Below are 19078 nucleotides of genomic sequence, written 5' to 3'. Positions count from 1 at the left end.
ACCAGAACAATGTCCATCACAAAAATCTTGACAGAGTGATTTCAGGAGTTCAGTTGCCCCAGTTTTCAGGGTCTTTGTGTTTATGTATAATTTACTAAATATAAATCCTTATCTTTGTACTGTGACTTCTAATTGATGAGCTCACCCCTTAACAGAAGAAATCTGCTGGTTTTAAATGCCGAGCTTAATTTCTCCTTTCTATTCAGTACTCTAAACTTGTTCACCCACTGGAAGATCTCTTCCTCTGACTCTTTTTCTCAAAATACATCTTTGAACCATCTGAATTTTATTTGATGCTGCATTGGTAAATAGCTTCTCTAATATATTCAGAGGGTAGTGAATATGTTTCAGTTTCTGAATCTCCATGTTGTTGCCTCAATCATTGTCTCATTAGCCATCCTCACCTTCTCTATCTTGAGTATTGTTAATGAAAAATGGAGCAATGTACTGTAAATCCATCTCCTTACTGACTCCCACTCCACCCCTTGTGACAGGTTATTCATACTAACAATGAACTATCCTTGCTTTTTCAGTTCAGTGTCTGAATTGTGAGTAAACTGTATACCTCTTTCTATTGCAAATTGGGTAAAGCCTGATTAAGTGAAGTTTGCATCATGTAATTGCTTCACACATCACTTACAGCAGTATTCTATAATGCAGAAGTATTACCTACTGCTGAGGAATTTTATCTGCATCTCCTAACTAAGCTAGTGGCAAATTGAAAACTAATAAGACATATTTTGCATATCAAATACCGCGCTGGGGACAAGCTAACCTAGGCACCTACTAGATTGCAACTTCCTGTTCAGTAAAAAAAAAAGAAGTAATAAAGAAAATCATGATAGCTCATTACATGAAAGAAGAAAAACATTACCCAAAGCAGAAGAAATACAGTAATTGTGTAAGGATTTTAACACTTTTGTTCATTAAAATCTTAAATTATTTCCAATGTTATCTGTAATAAATGTTATTCTGAAGGCAGCAAAATGATGTAATATGCTTTAGCATTCAACAATACCTATAAAACTGAAGCTATCAATGCAGTTAGTTGAGTCCTCTAACTGTGAAGAGCAAAAGCCAGGCAGCTTCTCTGTCAAACAAATCAATTTCTGTGGACTTATCCTCACAGTATCTCTTTGAAATGGTATTCTTTACCATCAGCTTTTGTCTTAAAAACAATATTGACAATGTTATCGAACACAGTGATGGGCAGCGTCTGTGTTTCAGGACAGATATGTTGTAGAGAACAACTTCTCATTTCCATGTTACAGAAATTTCAGTTTTAACCTTCACTTACCACAAAACACTAAATTTCAAATCATATGGCCAATTTGTGCTTCAATCCAAGAAAGAATTGAAAATAGGAAGAGTTGGAGGGATAAAGTTCAGTATTTGAGATGATTAAGTTATATTTTGAGTATAATTATCTTGAAAACTAACCCATTTCATTGTAATTTAAGTAGCATTTATATAAATTAGACATTTCTAATTATGTATACTGTAACGGTTAAATCACAAGTTTTTAAAATGGTAATTGGCCTAGGTTTAAAATTTCAAGGTCTGTGATTTTAAAATTGAATTGCTCTTTGACTTATGTAAAAGAATAGATTGTTAAGCAAGTGCCTCACAGGAGAGAGGCAGTCTAGGATATTATGATTTGAATTCATTTTTCAAAGGAATTTAGAGTAGGCAATCTGTCCTCTGATCTTTCTTTGCACACTAAAAGCATGAGTCAGCTGTGCTAACATAACTTAAATTGAGAATGCAGTGATTTAACTAACAGCTGGAATTGCAGAATTCCACATATGAGGAAAGTGATGTATTAGATAAGATACTCTAATGAGTCCAAGGTACTCTCCAGCATAAGCTGGTTTTTAAATACATAGGTGCTTGTTGCAAATACAGTATAGCTTTTATGAGTTTAGAATGAGAAGCTGGCAGCTCTAGGAAAATTATGTCATTACCTAGAATATTTATAGTCCATATATAGATCTGGTCCAAAGGCCCAATATATTGGTTCATGTCACTGGGAAGGGCAGTAGGCAGAGACAGAGTGCATGTACTTTCTAGCAGCACTTCTGAGTGAAATCCCCTGAGTCCAATATAATGTCTTCCCTCTCCCTGTTCATCCCATCAGAAGGGCAGAGTACAGTTTCACTGTCCAAGTCTTTGGTGTAATTGTGGACAGAGGCAAAAGTGAGAGCTGGATGTTATCTAACCCTGTCAGCACACACCCTTGCAAGAGCAGGAGTCAAAAATCTGTTAACATGTTGATGTTGTTACTCTGTTGACTAAAGGTCTTTGTGCAGAACATTTAGCTGCATGGAATATAGAAATACACTTTGCAATGTAATAGCAAAAGTATTTGTCATAGCTTGGTAACACAGTGAACACGGACAGTTTGCAAATCAGTTCTACCAGTGCAAAGGATTTACTAGGGTTTTTAAAGAGGTACATGGGAGTTATCTTCTTCATGGTTTCAGTGGGGTAAAAAGGCCCAGCGATTAGGACTGTATGCTTTAAATCCTGTAAGGGAGCAGGTTGTTAAATTAGTGCCTCACAGGAGACAACCAGCTTAGGATGTAATGATTCGAATTGGTTTTTTTTTAAACTTTAGAATAGGCAAACTGTCCTGATCTTTCTTTGTACATCAAAAGTATGAGCCAGTTATACTGGGGAAGTATGTCCACCTACTAAAGAATGACTGATTGGACAAATTTTTTTTCAGTCTGGGAAAGAAACAACTGCAGAAGTGAGAGAAGTTCATAGAACAATGAGCCATTTGAAGAAATGTGACAGAGCATTCCCACTTCCAATACAGAAATGGATCCTTCTAGGGAACCTTGGAGTGTGCTCAGAACAAATGAAGAGCATTCTTCCTCTAAAAGACAGCTCAGTTTAAGGAAGTTAAGGATACCCAGGACTGATGAAGTTTACATAGTTTTGAGACAGCTCAGAGAAGATAAACACATTGAGGATTACTCAACACCTAGAAACAGTATCTGGCCAAGTAAGCCCCTGAACAGAAAATATTTAAATGCTGGAGGAAAGATGGTACTGGGGAGGGGGGAGGTGTCCCCTTAGTGTCCACTATTAGATACTGTCAAGACGATGTAGACTTTGCTAGGTGAGTCTTTTATTTTGAACTATTTTGGCCTTTCTTGGGTACTTCCATGTTTTAGAGTAGGCTTTGCTCACAATTTCTAATTTTGGCTACTTCTCTAATGGTTAGTTGAATCAATTTAAAGATAGCACTGTATAATGTGATCTTTTATTGCAGATTATGCAAAACAAATATCCATTTCTTTCTTCTTTTTGGGTAGTTTCATTATCATTCAGACTTTGAACTCTCTTTTAATTCATTTTATTTCAATTGCCAGTTCAGGAAAAAATTCTCACAACCTCAATTAGAATTCTGCTGAACCTCTCAACACCGGTTCAACAGAGGTTCACAGCTAACCCCAGGTTGTGACAGAATCTACCTCATTTTGAACCTTTGATTACAATTCCTTGATAATCTCAGCTTGTTGAGTCCCATTTTCTAGGACTAGCACTGTTTCAGCTTTTTTAAATCTATAAACTTTACTGGATGGAACCCCCAGATTAATTTAATCTGTGTTTACTCTCTTTTCTTTCAGAGTTGTTTCTGACAGCATAAGTATGTTGATTTCATTGTAGGCTGCTGATGTCTCTCAGTATTTACCAAATTATTAACAGCAACATCTGTTTAGCATGCAAATAGTAAAACTGCATGGTCCTCAAATTGCCATTTTGATATGAGAAAAATTAGCCTACAGTTTACCTCCAATCGGATATTGATGTTCAAGTTCTATAACAAGTTCAAGCTTGTTTTGACATGGGTTTTCTGTCTGATGCCTCTGCAAAGGGAGATAGCAGCTGCCTTGGTGCAATTAAGGACTAGCTCCAAATCTTAAAAGCTGGAGCATGTATTGTAGCTCCTCTTTTAGGGAAGAAAAGGTTATTTTATATTATTATAAAATAGTTTATGTTATTTTCTCCCATATAATGTACAAAGAGGGTATAACAGAGTGCCTCTTCATATTGCAGCCATTAGACACTCACAGAGATATATACTTTATGTACAACACCATCATGCATGAGTGTGTGTGGTCTGCATAGTAAAGACCTGTTCAAAGTATACTACAGAAACTGTTGAAAATTTACAATTAGAGTTATAGTCCAGAATTGCCAGAGGTTACTCTACAGCAGTCATATAGGGGAGAATAGTGGCACCAGCATTTTATAAATAGGAGATAACTATTCCAGTGCTGTGGCAAACCTTGACTTTTTAATATCTACTGGTGTGGCATCCAAGTGATTTATGTGCATGTTTTATTGGTACCATTTTATTCCTAAGGATAGGAAGCAGTGCAGCAAAAGTAAATAACAAAGTAGAACGAATATCTCAACACCGAGATGTTACACATTGTGAAAAACACTGTGTTATCACTTGAGAAAATTTGTTGTCACACAACTACAGTATCATAACACCTTGCATTTGTGGAATCTTTGCTAAAGGATCCCCAAGTTCTCATAGACTCATGAAACCTAAATTATGCTCTTGTTATCAATGGATGAAAAAGACACTATGAGCCTTGGCTTGTTTCCCAGTAGCATGAAAGACACTGATGAAACTCTGCAGCATTTAGTAAACGGTAAGATGTGGAGTGCTCAATAGTTTCTTACATTTTGTTTTGAGATCTTTGAATGAAAAACTACAGTGCGTCAAAGGGACTGTCAAAATGCTGACAGACTACCTTCAAAACAAATATCAACTCCAAAACCAGTGTGGTATAAAAAATAAAACTTTCCTAATAACCTTTTGGTATTTTAGCATCAGCTAATTTTCTGCTGAGGAGAGCAGAATGTGATTAAGGCAACAGAAAACATTTTATGGAGTGACAGGTGGTCATGAAATTATATTAGCACTTAAATGACTAAAATGGAACCTTTCCTTTCCTGGTCTGAGAATGGCAGAAAGAAAAGAGTCAAGATTTGTCCTCTCTTCTCATTCCCTATGGGTTATATTTTACTCAAAAAGCATCTGTTAATTCTGTGTCACAAATTATGAAGGATTTAAAGGAGTGTCATGACTCACTGTAGATACTACTAGAAAACATTTTCCATCTGTGTGACATATTTTTTAAAATCCCTCAGTCACTCAGAGAGCCAGCTTTGTGAACTTAATCAGATGTTTTTTCTTCTCTTCTTAAATAAGAATCAACTCTAGGGAGTGTTAAGATCGCTGTAGTATTTATTTTAAGTGAGTGATTGAATGATTCCTGAACTGCTCTTCTGGAAAATGAATCAAAATCCTGCTTTAGAGGTCACCTCTAATTAGGGATCAAAAAATAACTGCAGATAACTTTATCAAAAATATAAATAACTAATCAGTACCAGTCTGGTGGCTTTGTTTTATAATTAGTCCCGTACAAAGGCTCCTTGAAGTCAGATGACAGTTGAGTCTCCTGCCTCAAACTTCACAAATGAAGCAATACTTTCAAGCTGATGATCCCTTTGAACTGCTCTCCCAGGGTAAATTACTGATGGCCTAAATGTTACATTTACATTTATTATTCTCCATTACCATGAACATGTGAAGCTGCAAAAGATTAAAATGGCAATTACTGAAGTTAGAACATTGGAAATGAAGTTCAAACACCAGAAATGAAGGTTTAGGAAAACAAAAAAGACAATTACTTGAGACCAGTTTTAACTAAATAAAAAGCAGTGAATTCTACATCAGAGAGGACGGTTACAGATGATTGTTTCAATGTTCATGAATCTCTGAATGAACCACTGGCAGCCTGTACAGTTGAGTTCAGATGCAGTTTGGATAAGACCTGGGTGGTCAGAAGGTTGACTACGACGCCTGGGCCTTAGGAATGTCAGACTTGAAAGGAGGTAACAGCACAGGAGAGAATAAACTTGTCCTAGCAGTTGCTCTTTAGAAGAGATTTCATAGGTATTACCAAAGTTGTTTTTTTAAAATCTTGGTTATCTTTCTTTTTTGTTTTTTATTTCTCCATTTCATAAACTGCTGTTTTGCTCAGTTCTTTGATTTGTCACCCTTGATAGAGGAAATGTGATTCACTCAGTCTCATTCAGTTTGTGTTCCCAAGTTTGGAAGGAGAAGATGAAAACAGGAGGAGACCTTCAGAAAAGGAGCAGGGAATTGTTTGGAGCCAGTTTTGATCTCTTTGCACTGTAATCCATCCCTGTGTCATCTTGTCTGCAGCTACACCAAAAAGAAATTTGTTTAGGCTCTCTGTCTTGAATTCAGGGTGTCAGAGTAGGAACTGCAACCAGCCTGCCTTGCAGGGTGAAATGTACCACGATGACAAATGTTCTGTGGCTCTAGAAAGCTCAAGCAGAAGAAGCACTTCTACCTTTGCAGTGAGCCACTGCTCAGGGCACAGAGGGAGTAGAGCAGTTTCAACACCTCTGGCCTGTGATCAGAAAATGAGCTCATGGGGTGCTTGTGCATGGCTGGTTGTCTGCTACATCTGCACACTGGCATGGGCTCACAGAGCAGCTGATGAGATTGTTTTTCAAAAACTTCTCTTCACTTTAAAGTGATGAAATTAAGCTCCCATAATTACTAAGAGCTAAAAATAATGACTTGATTGTACTCTGCATTGTAGTAGCAGGCAGAGTAATATATTGATCTTTACTCTGTGTCAGTAAGACAGTAAGACCTCATCAATATGCTATTTCTAAACCCATGGTTCTTGGATGTATGAAATTGGGATATTCTGCTGTAAGATTAATGCATGTGACCAAAACACAACAGTGTAGTCTAGGGTATTGCACACAAACTAGACAAAGCAATGGAGAGGTCAGATTTGTGCTCTTTATTTTTTTTTTTAACTATTTTTTTTAATGTCCGGTAAAAACAGAAACACCAGTGTGACAGGCACTGTATAAATGCATGGTAACAGACATCTCATATCACACAGATACTACAGTGAGTTCTGACAGACAGACAAAAGCAGGAGGAGGAACAAGATGACAGCAATGATGTGACATTATCAGGTCATCAAAAAGTTCAGTTGCAGCTTTGAGGACAAAACAACTTCCTAATCCAAAGTATTGGACTATTCTATTATTTAATGATCTGATGATGTAAGTGGAAGGGATTTTTTTTTTTTGCTACGTTGGAGAATAATTTGAGAATATCACTGGAGTTAAAATGATGTTATGCTGAATCAGTGAAAAGAAAGTTTGTCTTAGAATTTTATTGACTATTTTAAGGGAAAAAGGTGCCAAAAATAACAGCTGCTGGGAAACTCAGTCTCCAAAGGACTGCCGATGAAGACCAGAAATCAGATTTCAACAATAAATATATATTGCTATTGAGGGTCACAGTTGCAAGTAGCATGATGCTCCTTGCAAGGTCTGGATGCTCCTTGAAAGAGATAACAGAGTGATTGATCAGAGTATTTTATTTATTTATCTAACTATTAGAACTCCAGTTCTAATAGATAGGAAAAGAGATTGAGGCTAACAAAGAAGAAAAGTCTTCTGAGGACTCTTTAAAAAAATTATTTCAAAAGTAAATCCTCGTGTGTGTATAAATACATCTGTCTCTGGCTCATCTATCTTCTATAAGATTTGCTCATATGAGTTTCAAACAGTTTGTTTTATTACGTTGAATAAATAATAATAATAGTAAGATGTCAATTTGAGTTTATAAATTTGCTGTAACTCTTGAGACAAATCTTAATTTTCTGAATAGCTGAAGCTATCTTTTGTGACTTTCTAGCTGTAAGCATATTTTCTTATTAAACATCTCCACCTACTCCTAATGTACTTGTTTAAAATTGCAATTCCAGGAGGTAATCAAGATATTAACACGATAAAATATAATGTCCTTAAAACCCTTTCCATCAGCTTCAGCAGTCAGTTCAGACCCTCTCACTTTACATCATTCAATACATAAAATGAGAGTTGTACTTTCTACACAGAGTAAAAGTGAAAAAATAGCATTAAGAAAGTCTAGCAATGGTTGTGAGCAACCAAGCCTGAGATGGTTGTATGTCACCTGAAAGATACTGTGAAGTTATTTTTTTGGTTTAAGTGCTACAGAGCACTTTGCTGCCTTTTAGTTACCCACAATTTTGCATGCTTCCAGTGCAACCATGCTTTCTTCATTTTTATTTTTTTTTTAATCAAGTCCCTGTTGGGATTAAAGCTTGCTCTTCTCATTGTGATGTTTGCATCAAGCCATAGAGGAAAGGCACTGAAAACTCAAACCTTAAAAGCAGTGCCAAGGCTTCCTGTTGAAAATAGGTTTCTGAATTTCAGAGGAGCAACAGATTTTGTGATCTTCAGTAAATTCCTGCTGACCATCCAAACTGCATGTGACAAACCTAATCCAGGTCAGTTCCTCTTCCAGATTTTTCTGGTTTAGAAGATAACTCTGCCAAATACATGAGGAATTCCAGATGTTTGTGTGGGAAAAGTGGGGTTGGAGAAATATTTTAGTTTTGTTTGGTGGAAGCATGGTGTGAAAGCTACATCTAATGCTGTGTTCCTGTGTTCAGGGCAGGTTCTGTTCTGTGCTGCTTGAAGCTGACAAATAAATTCTGATTTCATAGTTCTTAGGAACTAAAAGTAAGAAGCATTTGCTATGCGCTTCTATTTGGTTCGTGTATACAATTCAAGGTTAACACACCAAGAGTAAAAAAGCATAATGCAATTCAAATATGAAAGGAGGTGAGAGACAAGAGTGGTGTATATTTAAAAGGTGATTTAAGCTATCACCCTGTAACTATGAATGCTCCTGGGAAACAGTATCTTTCAGAACAGTAAGTTTTTATTTCAGTGTGGCTAATGGACCTTTTTCTGAAATAAGAACGTAAAGCTCCAGAAGCAACGTAGCTGTAGGAACACAACACTGCTAAATGTGCATAAGCTAAATAGGTTTAGAAAATGAACTCGTGTGAATCATTCCAGAAGAAAACATGTAAGAATAAAAAGATGTAGATGTTTGTATTTTTAAAGTCTCTTTCCTAAATCACCCAAATTACTTTTTCAGACATTAACCGAACTTTGTATAATCAGATGTGTTATTACATAAAGTACAAACTAAAGGTAATATAAACTATAAACCAACCGGCTCCAAAATTAAACAAATTTCTATTTCTATTCCTATTGATCAGTGTTTATTTTGTTACTTGATGTATTTGCAGAATGATATCATTTTACATAAGTCCTTTAAGAAGACAATGACAGGCTAAACCCTTCTCAATTTAAGGAACTGATTCAATTAAAATTACCAGGACTTCATGAGCAAATAGATTTAGACCGTGTTTACAAACAATTCTAAATGGTATGGAATAGAACCTCAGCTGCTATAAATCACTGTTTCCATTAGCACCATCTTCAATAGATTTATGCTGATTTATGCTTAGAGGATCTGTCTGTATCTGTAGTTAGTGCAGTAGAACAAGTTATTTTTTTCCAGTATTCGATTTTTTTTCAAGAAATGTTTCAGAATTTGGACAAATCTGTGGAACCTGTAGTACTCTAAGATATATTCTTTCTATTCAAGTGTAAGGAGATCAGGAACTTCAGTACCTAGGTCATAGATATATAAATTTATGTGCAATTATATATATTATGTATATATATGTGTTGTGGTTTGGCCCAGCTAGCACAGCAGCACCACGACAGTTTGGCTAGCTGGGCCAAACCACGACAATATGTATTCAAATTCACCTCTTTGATGACTGCAAAGAGGTCAGACACCTGCTTCTAAAGGTGTAGCCAAAAGTTTTATTTAAAATAATTGTATGTAGAACCATCTTCTATCAAAAATCAAATGTAGATTTAAATCACTCTGCATAAATGATGTAACATTTTGAATTATTGAGACCACAGAATATGTAATATTCCAAGCTACTATCTCATCATATTGAAATTACAACCACGTGCATATGCTTTTCCTACCTTACCATGCCTCAATGTGAGTTGTGGTGAGTGCTTTGAATTGCTTGGCATCAAACATAATGTAATTTAGATGAAATGTGGGAATTTTTCCATAACAGGCACTGAATTGTTTAGAGCATTGTCGTTGTCTATAGCTTCACATAAGCACAGTCCAAACAATTTGAGGAAGCACTGTGTGTAAAGAGTTTGCCAGTACTCTGACATGCACAACTTTCTGTAGTTCTCTGGAGGAAAAAACTCTGTCCCGCTGTACCGAAATCATCAGTGCAGTTTAGTCCTCTTTGTAGCCTTTAAAAAAGTCTATCAGATCTAAGACCTTAATTCTGGTTTGGGTTTTCTTTCTCATGTTGTAATTTGTATTTTGTGCTTATTTCTTTCTCTGAGGATCCAAAGAGTTGATTGTAAAGTGCTCAGAGAGTACATGTGCTAACTTTTCCACTTGTACACAAGACACTGAACTGGCCTCTGAATTCAGGTGCTTTGTTGCAGAAAAGTTCAAAAGTCAAGTAAAACCAATTTAGATTTGACAGCTTCTGATAATTGTCTGCTGAAATAGAAAGACATTTATATTTTTTTCCATTTTGATTAAATGTTTCCCTGATAGCGTGCATTTTGCTGTATCTTTTTCTGTGAAAATATTGTCTATGGTAGGAGTGTTTAACTTTATTTAGGTTGAACGCATCTAGATCTTTTCGGTGGTTTCAAACTCCAGAAAAGGCCAGACCTGAAAGGCAGATTCTACAAAAGAAAAAGTTCTCATCTGTAATGGCTGGTAACAAATTAGGCTGTGTAGTTTATTATTTCTTTTCCCTTGCTGCAGGATAGGGAGAAATGTTTCAAGATATTTGAGCAGCTTCAGGCAGCAAAGGTGAATGTAAGGGTTCTGATGAAAACAGAAGAGTTGGTGCATCACTCTTGCAGGATGGTAAAAAGATATTAAGAGCAGTTTAATAAGCAGATATTATTTGGTGTGCTGGGTTTGAGTGTTTGTGAGCTTTGGGAGGTTTGAGAGAGGGAAGTTTAACAAAGACAACTCTTTCATTAGCCTGCCCTGTGCTGAGAAGAGGCAGAAGAGCCCTGGTCAAAATGTGCACTGGAAGAAGCAGATGTGAAAAAAGCCCCAGGCAGGGGCTAACCTGGAAGACAATGGCTAAGACAAGGACTTTCCCAATGCAAATCCCTCAGAAAGTGTTTTGGTTTAAACTTTTTTAATATCAAGTTTCCAACCCTTAATACTACCAGTGAAAGATGCTTGAAATGTGAAAAGCCTTACTAATTCTTCAAATAAAAAAGCCATGCTGTGTAATCAGTGCTATAGTATTTACCAGCTAAACAGAGAAATTAAGGGCAGGGGAAAAAGTAATTTACAAGTCCTGGCACATGCCTAGAACTCTTTGGTTAGAAGAGAAACTCTCAAGAAGTCTCATGGGGTTAATGCTGATGCTTCTCAGCAAGCCTGTGGTTCCATTACTGGCACTGTTTTTCCCAAACTGAGTTTTTGCAGCGAGTGATAGGTAAGACTTTATCTGCCTTCTGGGAAGCAGTGGGATGCTAGGCAAGGGAAGGGGGCAATTCATCAGTGATGACAACCTTATTCATCATCAGGAATCTCTAAACAGAAAAGCGACAAAGCTTCTTTTGCTTTTAGATGGTGTGAGGGGACTTTCAGCTTGTTTGATATCTCTTAGCTTCATACTAAATCTAGTACCACATCCTTCTCACTAGAAGATCTCAGGAGAGCCCTGTGTTGCAGAGCTCTCCCTCTTCTCACCAGCTGTAGCTTCTTGTTAGGTGGTGTGAAATTGGACCTCCTGTGTAGTGGTGTTTTTAAGTGTCAAGCTCTGCTCTTCTCTCCATAGACTGACTAGGGAAGGATGTGGGGCAGGTAGGTTGCAGAGGGGTCTCCGGTCTAGCGCTCCTCCTTCCTTCCTCCCTCTCTGACTGTGGGGTCTGCATGGTCACCTCCATCTTGTACCACTCCTACACCTCCTACCAGGCACTTCAAACTCCTGTCCTTAAATAGTGACAGCAGAGGCGCCAGATTGGCCCAGCCAGGCCACAGGTGGGTCTGAACCCAAGAGCCAAGGGAAAGTCTGAGAAGTCGTTACCGGGTCTGCACTGCAGCCTCCTCCCCCTGTTACCAAGCAAAAATGTCTCCTCGCTAAACCATAACAACATATTACCTCTGAGTTTGTTTAATCTGTTGGGTTTGTTTTTTTTTTTTTAAATTCAGTTATCGCTAGCAAACTGAAATGTGGCTGTGCAGTTAAAAGAACAGGACAAGAAATAGTTCCTCTAAAACCAGACACATTTTTTGACAGTTTAGTATTCATTTTTAACTTGAGTTAAAGTTAATATCACTCAGAAGCAGTCGCACTTAAGCTAGGCTTGTGCCTGGGGCACTTAGTAGGTTAATGGAGGAATAGGTTCAAGTTTTTTGACCATCTCAGAGAAAAGATTAATTTATATTTCTGACTTGCCACTTGGGTGGACTGTTAGAGAAAGTCCCTCTATCTGTAAGTGTGGTAAAGCAAATGAAGATTCTGCTGATTCAGGTTGTATTATTTGTTCCCAGAATGACATAATTTGACATTAAGCTCCAACAGCTGTACTGCAAATACATGTTAGACAAAAGCATCAGAATAGTGTCAATAGTGCCCTTTTGGGCATAAAGTCCCCTGCACATATGTACATTATTAATGTAATTCAGTGCTCTAGAAGGAAGTTAAATTAACAGAGCAGTATGATTTTTCTTTTTTTCTTTTTTTTTTTTTTTTGCATTTTAGTGTGGAATGTTACTATAAAGAAGAAATCTACTTTCAGTGCAAGAATCTCTCTCAGCAACTTCTTCCCTCAGTCTCCCAGAGTTCATACAGTGATTTCTGTCCACATGACAATCAAGGAAGAAAACTGTACACTTTGAGAACAACGATCTTGTTAACCTCTATGTTGGGACTATTAGAAGCAAGCTGACTCAGGACAGACACTTGGCATACTTCGGTGGCAAGCAATCCTGTCTTCTGAGGATTCCCAAATTTAATACATGGTAGGATTCAACTTGTAGCATGTTAATGTGCTGGCTAGGCTGGGAAGAGAGAGAAACAGTATTTTAGCATGGTTTTATTTGTGAGATTTTTTACAAAATCTCTCCTGAATGCCAGAGCAAACATAGACATAGAATCATGGAATGGGAGGGGTTGGAAGGGAACTTTAGAGATCATCTATCCTAACCCCCGCTGCAGAAGCAGGTTCACCTAGATCAAGTCACATAGGAACATGTCCAGGCAGCTCTTGAAGACCTCCAGGGAAGGAGACTCCAAAACCCCTCTGGGCAGTCTGGTCCACCGCTCCACCACCCTCACAGTGAAATAGGTTTTTCTTATATTTAAGAGGAATTTTAGGAATGGGATATTTACAAGTAGGAAATAGAGATATGTACAGCTGGTTTTCACTAAGAATTTGAATGTCAGATGGCAGTGGATGTGTACAATGCTACTGAAGCAGCTTGACATCTAGGTATTTTTTGGCCAACAAGGAGTCAAGGACATAGCTGATGCTTGAAGCTTCTCCACTAATATCATACAGTGATGTTCTCTAAAGACTACTTATTGACTAGATCACTTTATTTCACTAGCCTGTCTCCAGAGCACTGAGGGTTTCCCAGAATCTGAAGCAATATTCTAATCTTTAGAATATTTAAAATTTGTCAAAACATCAGTAATTTGATCAGGTATATTTTAACTAATAAGGCTTTAAAACGCTTTTTCCCTGTTAACATCACTCAGTTTCACTTTAAAAAAAAACTGATAAAAATTTGCAGCGACTGGTTTTAGTGCTTACTTTTTTGTAATAGCTGAAAAATGGTTTTAGCGGACTGAGGAAGAAGACTCATTTCTTTTTTCTTTTTTAAATTAAATCTCTTATTAGAAGTGGCACCTGCTGCTTCCAAATAGAAAACTGTGCACAGGACTTATGACAGTCTCTTAGTGCACACCAAATATTGAAATCAAACTCTCTTTAAAAATGCAAGTTCCACATGTTCTTTCCCAAGTGTACAGTGCAACAATGGGCCTACTTGTGTTTATCTGGAAGATCAGTCTAATGTAAAGCCCCATCTAAAGAACACAGCGTTGATACCTTCATCAGTGACAGTAAGAGCCAAAGAAGAAAGAGAAGATCAAATTAATGAAACATCTAACTATCAGAAAGAGCTTGATATTCTTGGTAGGCTTGCTTGATAGGTTGCTGTTTTGCAGCATTTCTAGTGGTTATCTGAATTAAGCCACATATTACATCCTTCTTTTCCATACTGAACTTCTAGACAGGATACTCCGGCTAGATAGAAGTCACCTGCAGTAAAACTGCTGCATGACAGCCATGCTAGCATTGCCTACGTTGAAAGTGATTGAGGAAGAACAATAAGAACATTATTTTTCATCCTGCTGGCTACACGGGCTTCTAGAGCTAATTAAGCACAGGAAAAGACAATATTCACCAGATGCCTACAGAGAACACCAGCAGACGGAATACTTTCTCACAAATCCATGTGTATATTAAGGCAATTTTTCTTGGAAAAAATAGTCCAAAACTGCCAATTACACATGATTTCAACATGAACAGATATGTTCCTGCAGCAGTGGAATTTTGTTGTGGCAAAAATCTACTAAATTATGAATATGCCTTCTCTTTAAAGTAAAAGGTTTAAAATCAGGGGAAAATACTGCAGTTCTATGCTGTCAGTCCATGGTTTCTTTCAGAAATCAAAGGCAGACAGTGCATATCCACAAATGAATGGAAGGCACATGAATCTAGGACCTTTCAGTTTTGAAATGTGTGCCACTAGAAGTCACGTCTTCAAAGGTTTGTCTTTATAACAGAGCAGGACCTTACAATTGCAGAAATTTCTTCTCCCTCTGGGAGTGGAAAAAATGCTCTGAGGTACTGTAAAATGTCCTTCTCCTTGTTCCCGTCTAACAAAGGGAGTCTTTTATACAGTCTAAGAAATCCCAAAGTTTGAGTTAGGCTCATTCTCATTAAAACCTTAGCTGGTCCTTAAGGTGTAATCCTGGTCATAAATATTATTTATACATCAATTTGCACTGGACTTGTGGCAGGTGAAATGTATGATTCTGCACCTCTGTAAGAAGGACTAGGTTTACAGTCACATTTTACAAAAAAAACCCACATAGATTGTATAGAAATGTATTTGTTTGTAGAGAATTAATTAATTCAGTCTACTTGTATTTACTATGCACAGTTGTATAACAGAAAGATATATTTTTTTTTAAGTGTTCATTTGTAATCTAGATGTTTAGGTTCATTATGAATTTATAACAGTGTTGTTTTGCTCAGGAAAGAATTTTCTGATTAGCTTTCATTAAAGAAATCTGATTCAGCTCTAGTTGCTAGATCAAGCTAGGGCTAGTGTTAGAAGTTCATTATTATGCAATTTAAGCTGTGATTATTATGATGTCAATGGTGATGAATCTTCCTGGATAAAATAAATGTTGCATTACATAATGTAAAGACAGGTGCATAACTGATTAGTACATCCATTTCTCTTCCCTTGGAGCCACGTAAGGAGATTCCAAGCTATTAATCAGGAAGGCCTTTGGTAGAGAGTGTTTTTAGAAACTGGGGAGATGCATTATAACTGAAGCATTTCAAGATAGGATACAGATGTTTATTTAATTTTTATTTTTCTTTTGCTGCATTTAATTCTTTTACTAAACACTTCTTCAGCATTGTCAGGCAAATTATTTAAGTTTTTTGAGATCCAAAACTGGTAGGTGCAGTTCCAGAAGCTTGCCCTTAGCTCTGATTTTTATAAAGTTGAATTCAGAAGTGGCACAATCTGAGAGATATGAAAGCACGACTGCATGTTCATATAACAGAAAAAAGTCACATTTCATCTTGATTTATGTTAGATTTAATGTGTATATGTTGGAGAGGAATGATTTAGAGATTTTTATTATTTTTTTTTAAATTAAGGATTAAAAATATATTAAATTATGTGAGACAAAATAGTTGCTGGAGGAGAGCAGAGGTATAGTGTTAGTAATTAGAGCAGAGGACTGGGCTTCAGGACAACTCTCTGCTTGCTGTGTGTTCCTCTTCCTCTGACTTGAATAAATCACGTTGGGCTGCACATGAGACTTCTCAAAAGCACCTAGGAAAGTTAAACCCCAGCTCAGATTTTATTTTGCCTTCACTCTTCCTTTATTTTGCTATACTACTTTTTGTGTATCAAGGATGTTAATACTTCTCTGCCTCAAAACATAACGCAGGTCTTTCCACCCCCTGTTTCTGTGATTAAACAGTGCGCTCAGGGCTTTGTGATCTTTGGTCAAGAATGACAATATCAGTATAAAACAATTGACCAGGTTCCTAACAAATACCTAGGTGTGAATTATTCATTCACCTCTCTTTGGTTTCATTGCACTTCTTCAAATAAGATACTCCATTTGATTCCAATTATTATTGTATTTGTCTTTTTAAAGGAAATTGTCATTGTCTTTTAGTCCTCTAAATATTTAAACATGGATGTTTATGTGACATAGAATATATCATATTATTTGTGTGTTGTATATATTATGATGTTATTCAAGGCATGTTTGCAGGCTTCTAGGTAGCTTCATCCTACATTGATTATTCAGGATATTAGGGAGAGAAAAAAAAAAAAGATAGTACAAGAACTCAAGCTTGCTGTGTTGGGCACTCAAGTTTGGCATCTTCAGGTTAGTCTGCTGCTAATTAAAGAAATTAGACTGTAGTAGAGAGTGAGTAATTCTTCCTCTTTCTTAAGTTAACAAGCACTCTGCAGTGCATGGCAGTGACTTCAGATGATTAGGGATTCATCTGTAGTAGCAGACGGCTCACTTTATAACTACCTGACTATGCCTCTTGCGTTTTTAAGCAGCACTTCCATAGATTCAGTTTTTAGTAGTGCTTAGCAAACATCACACCACCTACTGCTACTGTTCTCTTAATCACAACTGTGCTATTATTATCACACCCATATTTTATTTATGACAGCAGTGTCATCCAAGCTGATAGGAACAACTCAAATCTGGACTCAGAATGAAAGGCACTATATAAAAATTGAATACAGTTTCTCCACAAATGAAACACATTTTTGTTATGGGGAGCTCTGTGGGGAGTAACAAGAAATTGGCAACACATTTCTCAATTGGTCTTCCACATACCTGTATATGAGCTTGAGGCCCTCACTAAGTTTCTTTTGGCACTCGAGAGGTCCTATAAACATGCTATTGTCTATTGGGCCTGTCTGGGAGCAATGCAGATCAGCAATGTTGCCCAGAAACCTGAAAAAGCAGCATTAGAAAGTGGCCTCTGGAAAATTCCAGAAACTTCTGTCCCTGATAAAAGCAGGAATACAGAATGTCTCCTGCTATTTTGTACTCTTGTTTTCATTCTCTGTCAGGACTGGAATACTGAAGGAAGCAATAATTAAAAGTGTGCAGATAAAAAGTGATTTAAGCTATTAGTCTTTAAAAAAAAATCAGTTTAGTTGTGGGAAAATGGCAGCTTCAGTTTTCACTTAATTTGCCTCCTTAATTTCCCACTTACAGCTGAACAAAGTACTGTCACCTGCAAGCTGGAGGGATAATGTTAGTCATAGTCTTCCATAGCATTGCCACAGCAGTCAAACATTATCAGGCACTTATTCAGGCCTATTTGCTTTGACATAAGTCCAGTACAATAAACTAGTACAAGGTTAAAGACATCAAAGGTGTAATGGACTTATCAAATCCTGTAAAGAAATTGTATAATTCTGTACATCACCTTTCTCATAAGGTTGTAACAAACCTGCCAGTTCCACAGCAGCGTGTCAGCGGGCTGAAGTCTACCCTGTAATATATGTTACATTCCTATTGTACTTTTGGTTTATCTATTTTAACTGTTTTAGACCACTCAGGAAGGTTAATTGTAAATTATGTGATATATAGTGGCTTGAACACCAAATTCTGACTGTGATACATTCTAAGTTTTCAGAAACAGTGTCCATTCAGAATTGCAAACCTTTCAGTTCAAATTGAATGGAAGTCTCATGGTGTTTTATTATAGTAACGGTATGGAGCAGTCTTCTCCGGATCTTCAGGCTCTAGCAGACCCGGGGGAAGCTGCCAACTCACATGACTGAGATCCTTGCCACTGCACCTGCACTTGAATTGCAGATGTATCTCAAGCCAAAGTCCCGTCAAGTTGAAAATCAGTGCCATCACTTTCTTCACAGAATTTAGATATCTGGCAGAAGAGTATAGGTCAAAATTGAGCCTACAGGAGGTGGCTGAAAGTGCCTCACAAAACAAAGTGACATACAAGTCATTTGATGGGGGTGGAGTGGGTGGGTTCAGTAATAAGATTTTTTAAATTAAGATTAAAAAGAAGTTAGATAACTAGCTACAAATGTAGATTTCTAAACCAGATAGGTTTTGAAGTGAAGCAGATGCACAGCAGCTGTAGGCATCTGCTTCACTTTCAGTGATCTAAATTTCAAAAAGCCAGACTCAAACATGAATTGTTATGGCAAGAAACAGTGATGATCCACTGTTATTGGGAAAATTTCCTTGTGTCTACTATCAGTAATTTCTAACTGTATTTATATCTGAATGCCTTTGCTCTGGAAGCTTTCATTTGAGGAAGAAAGGTGCCTTTTCTGTTACAGGTTACATTTTTTTTAATAAAACTATTAACATGCCCTAGATAGTAACTTACAGTTTCACATGGCTGACATCCAGAGATGCTTAAAAGACTTACACAGTCTTCAAAGCTGAAGATGTCCCTGCTGTAGACATAAAGTCTACAATTCTCCATTTTGCTATGTAAAACAGACCATTTATATTAGTACAGATATTTCTTAATGCAGTGGTACTATAGATGCTGGCAGCTGAAACAAAGCAGCTGCCCAAAGAATAAGGCTGAGATATATTTTTCTGCCACTGAATAATCTCTTCAGGCAGATGAAGACTGGAGAGGGGCAGCTGCAGTGGTAGTGGCAGGTCATGACCAGCTGGGCAAAGGGAGCTTGAGTCACAGGGGTGTCAGTCAAGGCCTTTTGCCAGTTGCTTCATTTTGGGGA

General features: G+C 37.1%; 1 pseudogene; it reads right to left on the bottom strand.

Annotated features, from left to right (window-relative positions):
• LOC104563819 (testis-specific serine/threonine-protein kinase 6-like) overlaps nt 1–19078 on the bottom strand; it is a 179619-nt pseudogene that overhangs the window by 51324 nt on the left and 109217 nt on the right.

The sequence above is a fragment of the Colius striatus genome, chromosome 9 (assembly GCF_028858725.1).
Source record: "Colius striatus isolate bColStr4 chromosome 9, bColStr4.1.hap1, whole genome shotgun sequence".
In the NCBI taxonomy this organism is placed as follows: Eukaryota; Metazoa; Chordata; class Aves; order Coliiformes; family Coliidae; genus Colius; species Colius striatus.
The sequence above is the reverse complement of the archived record's forward strand: the minus strand, read 5'-3'. Positions and strand labels throughout refer to the sequence as shown.